Consider the following 15,444-nt stretch of genomic DNA (forward strand, 5'->3'; position numbering starts at 1 on the left):
ATGTTCATAGCAGCAATGTCCACAATAGCCAAACTGTGGAAAGAGCTGAGATGCCCTTCAACAAATGAATGGATAAAGAAGATGTGGTTCATATATACAATGGAATATTACTCAGCCATCAGAAAAGATGAATACCCAACTTTTACATCAACATGGATGGGACTGGAGGAGATTATGCTAAGTGAAATAAGTCAAGCATAGAAAGACAATTATCATATGGTTTCACTTATTTGTGGAACATAAGGAATAGCATGGAGGACATTAGGAGAAGGAAGGGAAAAATGAAGGGGGAAAATCGGAGGGAGAGATGAACCACGAGAGACTATGAACTCTGAGAAACAAACTGAGGGTTTTGGTGGGGGGATGGGTTAGCCTGGTGATGGGCATTAAGGAGGGCACATACTGCATGGAGCACTGGGTGTTATACACAAACAATGAATCATGGATCACTACATCCAAAACTAATGATGTATGGTGACTAACATAATAAAATAAAATTTAAAAAAAAATCCATTCAGAGTTTAGAGGACTACCATTCAGCATTATTTTCTGCATCTCAAAATTGTAGCCACCACCAATGCCCCAGGAAACCCCCATGTACACATTTTTATTTTCTGCATTCAAGCCTGCACCCCAGAAACCAAGTCCTCTTTTTTTCAGCATCAATGGCCCCAAGAAATCTTCACACTTTGGACATATGCCTGAACTGACCATAAAGGAATGCATGTACAGATCTCCCTCAACTTAAATCCCAATAATCCCATCCAAGGTTGAAAATACCATTAAGTCCAAAATGCATTTCATACACCTAACCTAGCAAGCATCACAGCATAGCCCAGCTCACCTTGAATGTGCTCAGGACACTCACGATAGCCTATGGTTGGGCGAAATCATCCAACACAAAGCTCATTTTACAATAAAGTGTTGAATATCTCCTGTAATTCATGGCTCTGTGGGTACAGACAGTTGCTGCTGTATCAGCTGTCGACCCTCGTGATTATGTGCCTACTGGGAGCTGTGGCCACTGCCCAGAATCACGGGGAGGACTATGTCTCCTATCACTAGCCTGGGAGAGATCCAAATTCAAAATTCCACATAGGGTTTCTATTGAATGGTATCACTTCTGCACCTGTAAAGTCCAAAAATTGTAAGTCAGACCATTGTTAAGTCAGGGGCTGTCATTGGTATCTATCCATTAAAATGCCTCTCGCATTGAATTTGGAGACTACAAAGCTCCTACCGCAACTCCCGACCTGAGGTGGTCTCGTAGTCAATGTTAGTTTTCCTCCTGCTTTACTCCGCGAGCTAAGATGGAACAGATGCTTTTCCTCTAATAGCGACCTGGTAAATATTGGTTGATGTATTAACAGCTAATAGAAAAAAAGTTCCAAGAACGATATTTTTATACCAGTTCAGGAATCTAAACCTCAGTAAGTCTATGAAAAACAACACTCAAAGTGAGGATACAAGTCAGTCATGACAATCTCCCCATGTCTTTACTACAACCACCATCCTAATGGCTTCCTGGGCATATTCTGGGTCTGGACAGGTTTTTAATAGCATCAGTGAGACCTCAAGACCAATCCAAGTGTGGTAAATTGCACTGATCATCTCAATTCTTCATGCTTCCCTTCTCTGTAGTCCATGACATTGCACTTCCTTCCGCAAAGGGGATGGAACCCGCTTCCCCATCCCTTAGCCATGTAATAGCTCATGCCTGTCCTGAGCCTCTACTCAAGAGAGCTTGCAAGTACCCCTTGCTTTCCGGCATCTCTGCCTCAGCCATGCAAAGACCATGCATCCCAGTCCCAGGAGGGAGAGAAGGAGAGGTGCGTGGCACAGAGCTGCCTCAGCTAAGGCACCCCTGTTAGGCATGGTCTAGAGTAGAGGCCACAGCATCAGCAGGAACAAGCCAGCCAAGTAGCTGACATATGACAAACCACAGCCAAGATCAGCCAAGACTGGACACATGATTTTCATATCTCCATAGCTAGTGTGTTAAGCCAGCCGATTTTGGAGGGGGGATGCTTAAAACAGCAATATCTAACTGATACACCCAGTAAATGCATTCCCAAAATTGAAAGCATTTTGTGTCAGGAGAGTGTCAGACCAGCCTAGCTTTTGTAAAATGACTATTGATTTTCAGCATGGCTAAACTAATATAATACTGATTTCCCTCTTAAAGCCTTCTTCATTGTTTAAAACTTCTATCCCCAGAGGATCCACATGGATTTAATTTTTTTTCTTTCAATCTTGTTATCTGGAACACACATATTAACAAAGCCCTTGAAGATCCAAGTAGTGCATTCTGGATGCTACGCCATGGACGTCAGACTGCTTAGTAAGGGTTTCTGTGGTTCGCCCACATCCATGAAGACGTCCACCCTCAGAGCAGAACTGAGCAAAACAGTCCATGTAAAGTCAGCGTCAACCTCACCTTTCCCTTTGCTTACAACCTAACTTTTCGGAGGTCTCAAAAATTAACAAAAGTCCTTTTCTCCTTTCTTGAAAACCTGTCTGAAAAAAAATCATATTTCATTCTTTTTTCCCTTTAAATGACCCGTTTTAATCTGAACTCAAGGCTCTGAAATGCCACCAGGGAAGCTATCCTGACCTCTGCAGAACAGAAAGACAGTGACAGACGTCGGCAGAACTGGGACAGGAGTAGACGTGGAGGTTTCGAGTCACCCGGACTTCTCCCTTTGAAGGTCTGTGGCCAAATCTCTCAGTCAAACCCATCCTCTTATACTCTTTGCTCTGGGCTTAGGTCTGCCTTCTTCTGCCTGTGGTGCTTCCAACTGTAAAGCAGAGATGGCAACTGGACACACACATGCTATCACTCCCCCCTCATCCACCCAGGACAGCATTCCTTCCTCTAACTCCAGACAACACATCCTCAGCATCCTTCTCAACACTGCTCCCACCAAGTGACCGTTCTCATTACATGAGCAACTCTATTCATCGAGATCCATCCATACCCCACCTCCCATTTCAGCTCACTAAAAAATACTGCACCAAACTCTCTGAGGCTATCCACGCTCCAGGATACCCACTACATCCCAGCACTGTGCCAGAGATAGGCATGCAATCGTGAATGAGATGTAGCCAAAACCTCCAGGAATTCTTGTGTTTTAGAAAACGTTTGGCTTTGAGGCATAGAGCTGAGTGATGCAGACCTTTCTGGCACTGCTGTGGGTCTATAAAGAGATACTTGGGAGCAAGTCTTGCTTTTAGGGATCCACAAATTCTATTACATAGGCAGCCACTTACTACACTTAGGAGCAAAGCTAGTCAGAGGCAGACACAACTGAGGCCTTTTCTTCCCAGAATTCATAAATGCCCATGACATTCGAAGGTTGAACACCTGCAGTGTGCCAAGCATGATAATTTACTCAAGCTCCATGAGATCCACCTACCAGGCTCCACTTTGTAGGACACCTACATTTAATATCTAAACTGCATTTTTTTCTTCAAGGGTTTTATCAACTTAGAAAGATATTTTAAAAGTTGGTACAACAGCCACTTGAAAACCTATACCTGGGAAACAATCTAGAACACGGATCTGGAAATGGTGAGTGCCCGACTGTGGTGCAGACCATAAAGCCTGCAGCTCAAATCGCCCGGGTGCCCCGCAGGCAACGCGGGGTGGGGATGGCACAAGCCGCCACCGGTGGCCCCGTGGAGAGTGGGCATTTACTACCCTAGGGGAGTTAAAAGAAATCATTTGGATTCCCTTCCCCTATTGCATCTTAAAATTTCAAATACAGGATTTTGCCTATGAATGCTCTATAACCGTATTCCAAGTGGGGGCCAATCTGTAGGAACTTTTTTTTTTTTTTTGACAGAGAGAGAGACAGTGAAAGCAGGAACACAAGCAAGGGGAGTTGGGAGAGGGAGAAGCAGGCTTCCTGCTGAGCAGGGAGCCCAGCGCAGGGCTCAATCCCAGGACCCTGGGATCATGACCTGAGCTGAAGGCAGACGCCCAACGACTGAGCCACCCAGGAGCCCCTCTGTAGGAACTTCTAACTATATCTTGATTATCAGAAAAAGGCAGCACCCAATTAGAAGTTGCAGAGGCCTTGGCGGTCATCTAGCTCAAGGACTGACAGATACTCCTTATCTGTTGCCTTCTGCAGAGCCCTCGGTGCACTGGGGATGCCCTGGGCTAGGTGGCGAGTGAGGACGGGACTCCAGACCTCTGTCTATACCTCCACGGGCCACAGAAGAGTCTCAGGAGCAGTTTTATCTATGGACCTTCCTTAATGGTTTTGTCTGAAGAAACGGCTTAATAGTTGAGCACCGCTGTGTCCTACTCTCTCCACAGGAATTTAGCAAGCTATTGTTCTGACCATCAGTGATGGCTTATTGGTTGATGCCTATGAAGACCTGAGATCCATACATTCCTCACAGCGTGCTGAGTGACATCTCTAAGCAGGGCCACCGAGCACTCCAAATCTTGACAGACAGGAGCCTCTAAGGTAAAGAAGGCATGGTTTTGGAGCCTGCACACTGATGTGCAGGTTATCTGATGGTAGGTTGCATCCACGGCTGGCTGATCTGCAGGGGACACGGGAGGGGGAAGGAGGGCAGAGCTGAGAGGTGGAGGGCAGGGCTCTCGGGCATCCTGGGAGGACCGTGGTGGCCGCCAAAGGAACCCTTCAGGAAAGCTGTGATCTGCCTGCCCTCATCCTTCTCGTCCTCTCCTCGGTCAGCTCTCTGGGTCTGGCCCGAGCTCGCGAGAGTGCCCGTGGAGCGTGGTGTGTGGTTCAGCACCCGGGCTCCCGGCCCGACAGCCTGGCCCACCCACGGGCCATGTGACCATGACAGGTCGCTGAGGCTTCCATCTACGGGGAGGGGAGGTCATAGTACCTGGTCATGGAGCTGTTTGTTTGCAGTGGGTGAGTTAAAACATGCAGAAGAGTGCCTGAAGTAGATTGTTAATACCAAGGAAATGTAAGCTACTGTGAATATTTCCTCTCTTACTGCAAACCCTTCTTAATAAAGAAGACACTGAAGCCAAAACTGCTTCCCACGGTCAGGAAACTCCACTTCTCTGACATCAAGACTGGAACCTTGGTATTAAGCCTGCCTGGTGCTGTGAGGGGCCAAGGACCAGGCCCCTGGGCACGCAGGAAGGGCGTTCTGCCCCACTTGAGCACACACGGGGCCTGGGCACAGGCTGCCATCCAGAACATCCATGCCTCAGCAGCTGCGTCTCAGGAACAGAAGAGATTTGGTCAGTCATTGATTCTTCCAATCAGGAGACAAGGAACTCAAGCTTCTCTAGATGCCCGTGACTTACATTAGCATGAAATTTTTGAAGAAGCATCTAGGTGCTGTTGTCTGCTTTCAGTTTTACAGCTCTTTGGGGGAACCGAATTTCAACATCTTGATTCGAAATGAAAATGTCAAAGTATTTTGGTGAAACAATGTTTAGGCTCTTCAGTAATTTTCCCCACCGGTCCTGACAATCACAAACTATATTTGTGCTCAAAGGAAACATCTTCGCGCCCAGAACCTATTCACTTCCCCATCCACCGAAGTTGTAAGTGCTAAATGCATAATGCATTTGTAAACATTACACAGCAAAATCACTTAGACTGATTTTCCCTACTATTTGAAGTCTTTGCCAAGTTTCTTTTAAAAATGCATTTTCATCTTGTTTCTCTAACCAAGCTGAAATTGAAGAGTGATATTAAGTAGGATCGAGGGTGACTATAAAAAAGGCCCATGTAAGGAGCTGATTGCCCCTAACTGTGACTCTATTTCATGACATGGAACATGGCGGGCACCCAGAAATACCTAATGCACTGAGAGGTTGAAACATGGATTTAGAGAAGCCGGAAGCCAGTGAGCTTCTCCGGAGGGGCCAGAAGGCTGTCTGTGGTGAGAAGAGGCTGTGTGAGCGAAGAAGACGCCAGAAACAAGTTTCCTGGGACGTGAGCACCGTCCTGTGTGGCAGCTTCTGCACCAACCACAGGCTGAACCACTTGTGTACACGGGGCAGGTGGCCTCAGGGGACTACACCTCAAAGCTGTGCAAATGTCTGAGGCCCAGTTGTGCGCTCGGTGAGCTGACGTCCAGGGGACACGACCACATGCCCTCCCCCGTGATTGTAAAGCAAGGATGCTGCTTGAGAAAGTCACTGAACAGGTACAAAACCACCCAGCTCAGGCCCTGGGCTGAGGGCAAGGGCAGGCTGAGCTCTTCACACGGCCTCGACTAAGCTGGGAAACCGAGGCCTATTACCCACTCACTCGCCAGATAAACAGAGATAATGGGACACGGATATTTACAAATGAATCCGAATAACGAGGCTCCCAGCGTGGTCTCAGCTCTGTTCGGGTGAGCACATCCAAAGTCGCCACTGGGGCAGGAAAGCCAGAGAGGACATGGCGATCCCAAATCCAGGCTGGTGGGGACAGGTGATCAGTAAGTATCCCAAGGTGAAGGTGACTCTCGGGAGTGGCAGTTTCGATATTCCGTGCAGTGGCTTCATTCCATGGCCACATTTTGCTTCAGTTCAACCTTGGAAGATGGAGACAGAGACGCTAGACTTCACTGGTGTGTGGGTTTCCACCTCATATAGTAACAAGTGCAACATCTGGGCGTCCTGAAGGAGTCACCAATGTGCTGAGTGGATGAGCTGGTGTGATTATAGGCATGAGCACGAGAGGGGTTATACATCTTTAATTCAGAGAATACTGCCTTCCCAAAAGTTACACTGCCACGTTTTTCAGTGAACCTGCCACGATGAGGACACTTTCACGTTGCAGCCAAGTCCAAAAGCGATGGGGCATTTATGAAGCACACACAGATACCACCAGCTTCCTTCCCTGTAGGACGACTATGTTTTGGAAACCAAACCTCATATCGTTATATCATCCACTTTCAATATGTTTTATTTATTATTTGTGGCATCAAATTACTTTTTGTCATTTGCCAGATTGTTTGCAAAAATTACCCACTGGGAGTAATTGAAAACTTGAAAACGTAAATGCTATCCAAAAGGCTCTTAAGGAAATCACCCAAACGACTACCAAAGTAGCAAGTGTAAAGGCAAAAATACACATTCTAGCTTGTATTGTTTCTAGTCTGTTTTTTTTCTCCCCACAAACCATTTATAACACATGGTAGCTATAAAACATTTATGTACACACCAAAAAATGGCTTGTTCCAATTAATCCTAGGTGGTTGAGTCCAAAAGAGAGGCACGAGTGTTGTCTGGGGGAGGGAGACGGCCCAGTCTGTCTCTACTGGGATGGCCAGGGAAGGCTTTCCTGAGAAAAACACTGGGCCTTGAAGAATGAAGAGGAATTCTCACGCTTTCTGTACCTCTAATGTATTTCTGAGACAAGTGGAATTGGTTAGCTAATGAAAACATTTAAGAAATTTTTTAAAAATTAGCCAAACACTGAACATTATTATTTTCACCATAAGTAATGCATCTCTTCAAACCAATGCCTTATGAGATGAAAGCAGGCATGGGGCTCTGGCAGCTTCGGGGGATGCAGGCACATGGTAAGTCTTGAGCCTGGCGGCTGTGGTCTCCAACACCACCCTCGGCCCGGCCGCAGGGGAGCTCATTGACAGCAACAAAACCCAGAGCCCACCACATGCCAGGAAACGAACTAGACCCTGACTTCCCCACAACACACAACAGAACCCCACCCCCGGAGGAGACTGCTACATAGGCACACAGACCTTTTGTCAACACCCCTCCCGCTGTGAACTGATGAAGCAGTGAACAGGTGACACAGAGGTTTGAGGGACAAAGATCCCTGTGGCCCGAGTCCCCCCAAGAAGACTTCCTGGAGGAAGTAACACTTCATCTGGGTCTTGAAGGGAGGTGGGACCAAGGTGGGAGTGAAGGACCTACACCTTCCATCTGGTGCTTTTATTTCCTCTTTCTGCTTTTCTGAATTACATTCAATGGCTTTGTGTCGATATGCTGAAGACACGGTGTAAGCAAAGCGGCATGAAATCTTTCTGTTAGGGAGCTGTTATCAAGCACAACATCCCCAACATCACTGTATCCCATTGCCTCTGTCTTCAATCCTTCATAAAAGCGCCCCACAGAGGAGACATCATCCTCGGGTCTCACCAACGGGAAATGCCCAGGGAGCAGAGGACTTGCTCCCATCCCGGACTCCCCTGCCACACCCGCCCCAGCCTTGGCTGTTAGGAAGCCAAGAGCTCTAGCAGAGGCTTTTATGGAGCAACTTATGAAACATCGCATTCCTTGTGCTGGCCCCGAGACTGCAGTCTTCTGAGTCCCAGACTCCCTTCGGGCTGATGCCACTGTTATTTCTGTACTTGTTTAAAGGACCATGCATTTTCAAAGCTTCTGGAAATCTCAGATGGGAAAGGCAGGCTCGAAGTAACCAGCTCTGATGCTGGATGGAATTTCACCTGAGGAATGCCAACAGACTGCTTAGGGCAAATTCAAAGCCTCTAAGCGTCTCCTAAAAACAAGCAAGTAGAAGGGAAGAGAAGTGTGAGCAGGGAAATTTTATTTTTTCATAAGCACCACGAAAGTAAAACTTAATTCATACCTGAAGTCAACATTACTTTTGACTGGATTTCATTTAGAAAAAATAAAAAATAAAAATAACTCCACAATGAATCAGAATTCCCATTAAATTCGATTTTTAGGAAGGAGTTTTTAATATAAACAAGCACAAGAAAAATCAGTTTAAATCACTGACTTATGGGCAACTTCTAGCAGGTGTTTGGGACCATTAGAGATACAGCCAAATTGCTGCAGCCCTGCATCTCCCCAGCGTCTAAACCCACTGTCTGTCTTCATCACACGGACGGCTCTCCTAGACTCCACTAACCAGGGCCCAACAGTTATCTCAGACATACCTGAAAGAGCTAACAATAAAGTTAATGCTGATACAAAAACGATTTAAAAATCAGCCCCTAGGGAACTTCAATCCAGGGCCCCATCACACACCCCATTATTCCTTGAACATTATGGCTGAAGTTTTATTGAAAATGGATGGAGCAGGCTCCGTGGGCAGGCAGAGAAGTTGCTATTGCGTGGTATGATTTGAGAGAAGGACTGCCTTCCTAAACATATCCGTCACACTTTTTTATGCCCTCATTAGAATTTTGTTCCTTCAAGTCTCTTTGGGGAAGAGGCGGCATGCTGTAGAAAACACAGCAAGCTGCAGTTAGTGAGGGTCGGCATTCGAATTCACATCACACAACCCAAGGAGCTCTTTAGCTCTACCTGTAAGAGGGAAGAGCTGAAATACGTGTCTCCAGGGCCCCTTTCAGATCTAGCATCGTATAGCATGATTCTGTAACGTCAGCTCACTGACCCATCAGCTCCGCAAGAATCCCCTGCTGGAAGATCAACTGACAGGATGTCGCACCTACCCCAAGGCTCCTAGAACATTTACAGTGAACACCTTAGCAGAGATCGCCTGGAAATGGGGCATGAGGTGCTGCCCTGGTGCAGGGAGGGGATGCGCTGGGTGGCTGAGAAAGACGGGCGATTAACTGTGATCTATTTTCAGTGTGGTTTAGAACCAGTCCCAGGGGGATCTTGGGGAGACAAAGACTGATGAGCCCTACTCCAGCAAAGGTGGAAGAATGAACGGATGAGGTCACTGAGCTGGTCTGACTCTGGCAACAAGTCACACCACGTTTTTTTAGCCTCTGTTGCCCGGTTACCTTCGCACACATGAGGATGAAGTAAGCCGTGGGCAGGGGTAGGGGCGTAGTGAAGAAGAGGAACGCGTGCACACAGGTCTTCGAGGTACAACTTCAGGCTACCGTCACCAGCTATGGGTCGCTGTGATTTGCTGCTCCAGCTGGTGCCCCACAAAGAACACACTGGTCAGGGAGAGAACCTGAACCTCCAAGGCGGACTTTCCTAAGGAGCGCCGGGCTCTGAGCAGATCACCCACACACAGTACTTTTTATTCAAGTGAAATAAAGTTTGAATAAGTGTCCATGTCAACCTTGAGGAAGTCACAGGAGGACAGCCTAAAGGGGTGTCTGGAAGAGGGCAGGTTCGATCTTGGTGCCGGATCCATTGTTTTAGCCGACACGCACTCATCTACTCACCGAATCTGCACTCTTAAAACCCCTACTGTATGTACTGTATGTGTGTGTGTGTGCATATTTTCATGTATATATATTCATTCGTATCATGAAAATATGCACACACACATATATGAATGAATGTATTCACTCATGACATTCATTCATGAATATCATAAATGTGAAATGAATACATTCATTCATATATGAATACATACACATATGTGAAATGAGAGAGAGAGAGAGAGAGAGAGGGATAGGACAAGCCAGCACAAGGACCGAGGATGCGATGCTGGAGAAGCAGCTCTAGGGTTGGCAAGTTAAGAGAACTTTTGGGCATGAGTTGGTCCTGGAGTCAGTGCGTCCATCACAGACGGCTGTCTGATGGGCAGTGAATGACTCATGGGGGCTATGTCTTCAAAACGGGTCCCTCAGGCACTGAATGAGCAACTATGGAGTTGGATAAAATAAATACACTCAGACAAGCACAGCCAGAGCCCAGAGGCTCCCAGTAAATGCACCTGGGTTTAACTCGGGCCAGAAGACTAAATATCCTCATGGCAGAAAACCAAATCTTTTTAAAAAATTGTTTAGCGTTCATTTTTTTTAACTACAAATAAATTATTTTTATTACAATAGTTACTAAAAACTTACAGGGAAATTTTTATGGCTTTGCTTGAATGTTTACTTTCTTGTAAGAATGTAAACTATTGAATTTAGGAAAAACATTAAACAGGGTTTACTTGAGGGTTTTTTCGTTATTATTTTTGATAAAACAACACCAAAAAGATCACTCTAAAATAAATATATTTTTAAGTCCTTGATTCCCTGATGGAAGAGGCAGATACAGGGTCATCACAATGCCCTCCTCGAAACGCAGTGAGCTCTATCGCCTTTCCAACCACTGCGTGGGCTTCCTCCTTACCCCGATCTGTTCCAGGGGCGGACCCTGACCACAGTCCCCTGCCCTCAAGTCAGCCGCTGGCTTTCCTTCTGTACCTCTGCTCTGCAAACGTTGACTTCTTTCTCCAGCGTTTAGGGAACCATTTTTCCTACCGCTATAGGGACTGTTGCATATTCTCTGTGGGCTCTGTGTCCTGACATTTTGTGCCCACAAACATCCTCAGGAGTTTAATAACCCAGAGCGGACATAAAATTTGATCAGCTTTTGGCAAATAATGGAACATCCTAAAACGGGACTCCGACACTCTCTTTCCAAGGCTTAATAAACTTGGAAGTCATTCCTTCCTCCTGGGTTCTTCAGTGAGTTTTAAAATCATGCGTTAAGAAACAAATGGTGATTCTGTGAGGTGACAGAGGGCTTGATGACCCCCACTGTGGTAATCCCCTCACAATATACACAAGGACATCAGATCACCACTGTACACCTTACATTTACACGGTATCATGTGGCAATGACATCTCAAAAAAGCCAAAAAAAATTCAGCCTTCCAAAAATCAATAAAGAAAATAAAATTGGGTGTTAAATGCACACAGACTGACTACTTTGCTCTGAGGCTCTCGGCTCTGTCATTCTATAGGTAACACACTGAAGACGGTCCCTGGTGGGAGGGCCCCATTCCCAATCCCCCGCCACAATTACCACAATTCAAGACAAGGGGAATTCTCCTGTCCCTGAGCGTCCACCTGCCTACCTGCTCACACCTACTCCCACTTACACCCACACTCCAGTGCTCTGCACACGTGCGCCCACGCGTTCCTACGGACAAACTTGCAAGCTCTCCTGCACTCACCCACACGGCGCTGGGCGGCACCTCACCCCACACTCGGCCACTTGCAGCCCCACCTCGCCGGGCTCCTTCCCTCCAGCTGCTGACCTCTGTGAAAGGGAAGGGGAGGCTCCTCTCAGAACACACACGCCAACTCTCCCACCAGGTGAGAATGCTGCTTTAGTTTTTCCGGGCAAAGAAATCCCCATTTGATGAGTTGAGCAGCTGTCTGTCCCCCAGCCCTGCCACCCACGGCTGGCCACTTGCTTCAGTGCATCATACACACCACGCCTTCTGCCGACCCCTCCTCTGTGCTTGGGAAAGCAATGCCATCTCCATAGTAATTCGGAGTTCGTGGAGACCGCATTTCTGGGATTCATTTATTCCCCTGTCTGCTGGAGTCCTCAAAACTCCTCATTTCCCGATATCCCGCCCGTGTTAGGAAGCATGTCCCCCCCTCTGCACCTGCCCATCTGGACAGCAAGAGAGCAGGACAGAGGTCCCAGCTCGCCCTCCTCCCAGGTCCCTGGGCTTCCTCACCGAGAGCATTCCCAGGCCCCTCCCTGCCTGAGGCACTGGCAAAGACCTCCTCCCTGACCCCTCTCCCTCTTGGCTCCCCCGGCAATCATGGCGACAGTCTAGTTTGTTAAAGTCTGGCTGACGTCAGAACTTGGAATACTCAAAATGAAGGACAAACCTCCATCCTCGTCCCAGATGAATAAAGGTAATTCTGTCCATCTCCCGCCTTCACACACACACCCACGCTCACAGCCACACACCCTCCCTTACCGGCAGGCCGGGGAAGCTGCACGACACAGTGGTAGCCACGTTCGGATGGGCTGCAATCAGGAGGGACATAATGGCCATGCCCGTCGGCACAGCTCACCAGCATGACTGCTGGGGAGCTCCGGCGTCACCCGCCCTCCGGGCCGCCAGCTTCTGGCCACCCTCAGTTTGATGCATCGCCCTCTCGAGCCCTCCCCTTCCCCCGCCAAGGGAAAGAACGCACGGGGAAAAGCCACCCACCGAAGATGAAGTTCACTGAGAAAAATCCCACCCTCGCTCTCTGGGATTCTCCAGGGACAAAGGGTAATTAGGGGACGGATGCTGAGCAGCTCCTGATGTGCTTTGGGATTGGCTTCCAAGGGTCATGTCCCCGGGCCCCAATTTGGTCCCATCGTGCCTCCTGTCTTCCTTCCCCCCGCCACTGCCCCCAAGCTCATCTCTTTGGTCCCATCGCGCCTCCTGTCTTCCCTCCCCCCGCCACTGCCCCCGAGCTCATCTCTCTGACCTGCTCCACACTGGCCAGTGACAAAGCACCCCACATGCTGCCTCCCTCCCCATAAATTACAGCAGCTCCCCGGACAGAGGTCACTGGCTCTGAAGGAGGACACCATTTTATTTATGCTGCACTTACACACCCACATATTGAACTCTGTATTTAAATCAGACAACAAATAAATGGTACAAGGGGAGGCAGATGCAGAAAGCCCTGCCCAACCTCCCGAGGCCCAGAGCGTCAGGACTCACTGCCAGGCCCTGGGACAACCCACCCTGGGAAGGAAGGTCGGAGCTCAGACCCAACCACCACTCCACCTGCTGCTGCTCCCAGACCAATGTCAAGGTTCTGAGCTTAGGAGATGAAGCAATGAAGCCCAACAGAAATGGAATATGGTTGATATTTGGTTTAGTTCCCCAAGGGCAGGAAAAAAAAAAGATGGTCTGACTTCATCCCTTCCCCTGTTTAATTCTGTGTGGCAATTACCAAGAAGACACTTCTCTGCAGACGGGATTGGGAGTCTTTCCCCACCTCCTCCCCGATGAAGAGGAATAAGCTTCCAGGAGCAGATGTGCTCTAGGACTATGTGAAACATACCTGCTTAGGGATGATTTTTTTAAACGTGCTCAGTCCACAAAGGGAGACTGATAGCTAGCAATTCAACGTAATGAAAAGGCATTCAAGCTGCAGTAACTATACCAGGAGCCTTCTTGAGTTGAGCAGTGCATTAACGGGAAGATGTTTAAAAACAACAATTTTTATTACAATCTACCCCTTGTTGTTGAGAGTTGTTTTTTTTTTTTCCTAATCATGAACAAGTCAGCAGGGGAGATGCCGTGAAACTCAAAGGTATGAAATCTTACAGCTTGGTGCCTTATAACTTTTACCAAAAATAAATGACATCTGAATAAAAAATTTATTATGTTTATTTTCTAAATGACCTGCGCCTGCCAAAAATTAAACCAACCAATCCAAACCAAACAAACCTTACTCTGGGATAAGGTGACTTTACTAGAAACACACTTATTACTTACAGTAAGTCTTTTTTTTTCCTTTTTCTAAAGTTTCATTCAAATTAAATGATTTGGCAAAGCTTGTGAACACTTCTGTGAGCCCATCTCTGTGCAAGGATAAAGAGAAATACAAGGCATTAATGCCATTCACCCCAAGAACTTACAAACCGCCTGATTGGTTTTCCTCATAAGAACTATTTCTTGCTGAAATTTAAATCCTCTATGGAAGTTTCAGTATAAATTCACCTATGCATGCAAAATTAAGAACTTGCAGGATTTTAAAGAGTAAAGTTCACCCATGACTCTTGCTAAAAGCTGAATTTAATGTCGCGGCATCTCGTCAACCTTGACCAAGATGGCACTCAATCCCGGGGTGATGGTTGTGGTTCTCTGCTCCTGGCTTTGGGTGATCGTCTGATTCCTTTCAAGTCTGGACTGAGACAAGGAGGTCAAAGCTCTCTATTTGCCCAATCTTTTCTTCAGAGCACATTTTCAGATCTGCAAGATCGAAGCAAATGCCTGGCTGGATCCCATCCTAATTAAAAAGACCATGCTCAGTTTGGGACCCGCAGAAATAAGATGAATGGATTCTGGTAGGAGTTTGGAGGAAGCTGTAAAAAAATCTATAACTTGTCTCTCCAGTTAGACAAACCGACCAGAGGCACTGAGAATTGCTGAGGAAAACATGATTGTGTGGGATGAGTTTAAAAGCAATTTGTACATGAAGATGTCTTAAAGAATGACAAGTGGGTTTATTTTCTGTTTCCATTGGGGACTGAGATGGAAAGTGGTCAAAAAAGACAAAGAAATGGCTAACGGACACTTGAAAAAATGTTCAACATCGCTAGCTATCAGGGAAATTCAAACCAAAACCACATTGAGATACCACCTCACACCAGTTAGAATGGCAAAAACTGACAAGGCAGGAAACAACAAGTGTTGGCAAGGATGTGGAGAAAGGGGAACCCTCTTATACTGTTGGTGGGAATGCAAGCTAGTGCATCCACTCTGGAAAACAGTATGGAGGTTCCTCAAGATGTTAAGAATAGAGCTACCCTATGACCCAGCAATTGCACTACTGGGCATTTACCCCAAAGACACAGATGTAGTGAAAAGAAGGGGCACATGCACCCCAATGTTCATAGCAGCGATGTCCACAATAGCCAAACTGTGGAAAGAGCTGAGATGCCCTTCAACAGATGAATGGATAAAGAAGATGTGGTCCATATATACAACGGAATATTACTCAGCCATCAGAAAGGATGAATACCCAACTTTTACATCAACATGGATGGGACTGGAGGAGATTATGCTAAGTGAAATAAGTCAAGCAGAGAAAGACAATTATCATATGGTTTCACTTATT

Source organism: Leptonychotes weddellii, chromosome 12, assembly GCF_054177405.1.
Source record: "Leptonychotes weddellii isolate Sample4059 chromosome 12, ASM5417740v2, whole genome shotgun sequence".
Taxonomy (NCBI): Eukaryota; Metazoa; Chordata; class Mammalia; order Carnivora; family Phocidae; genus Leptonychotes; species Leptonychotes weddellii.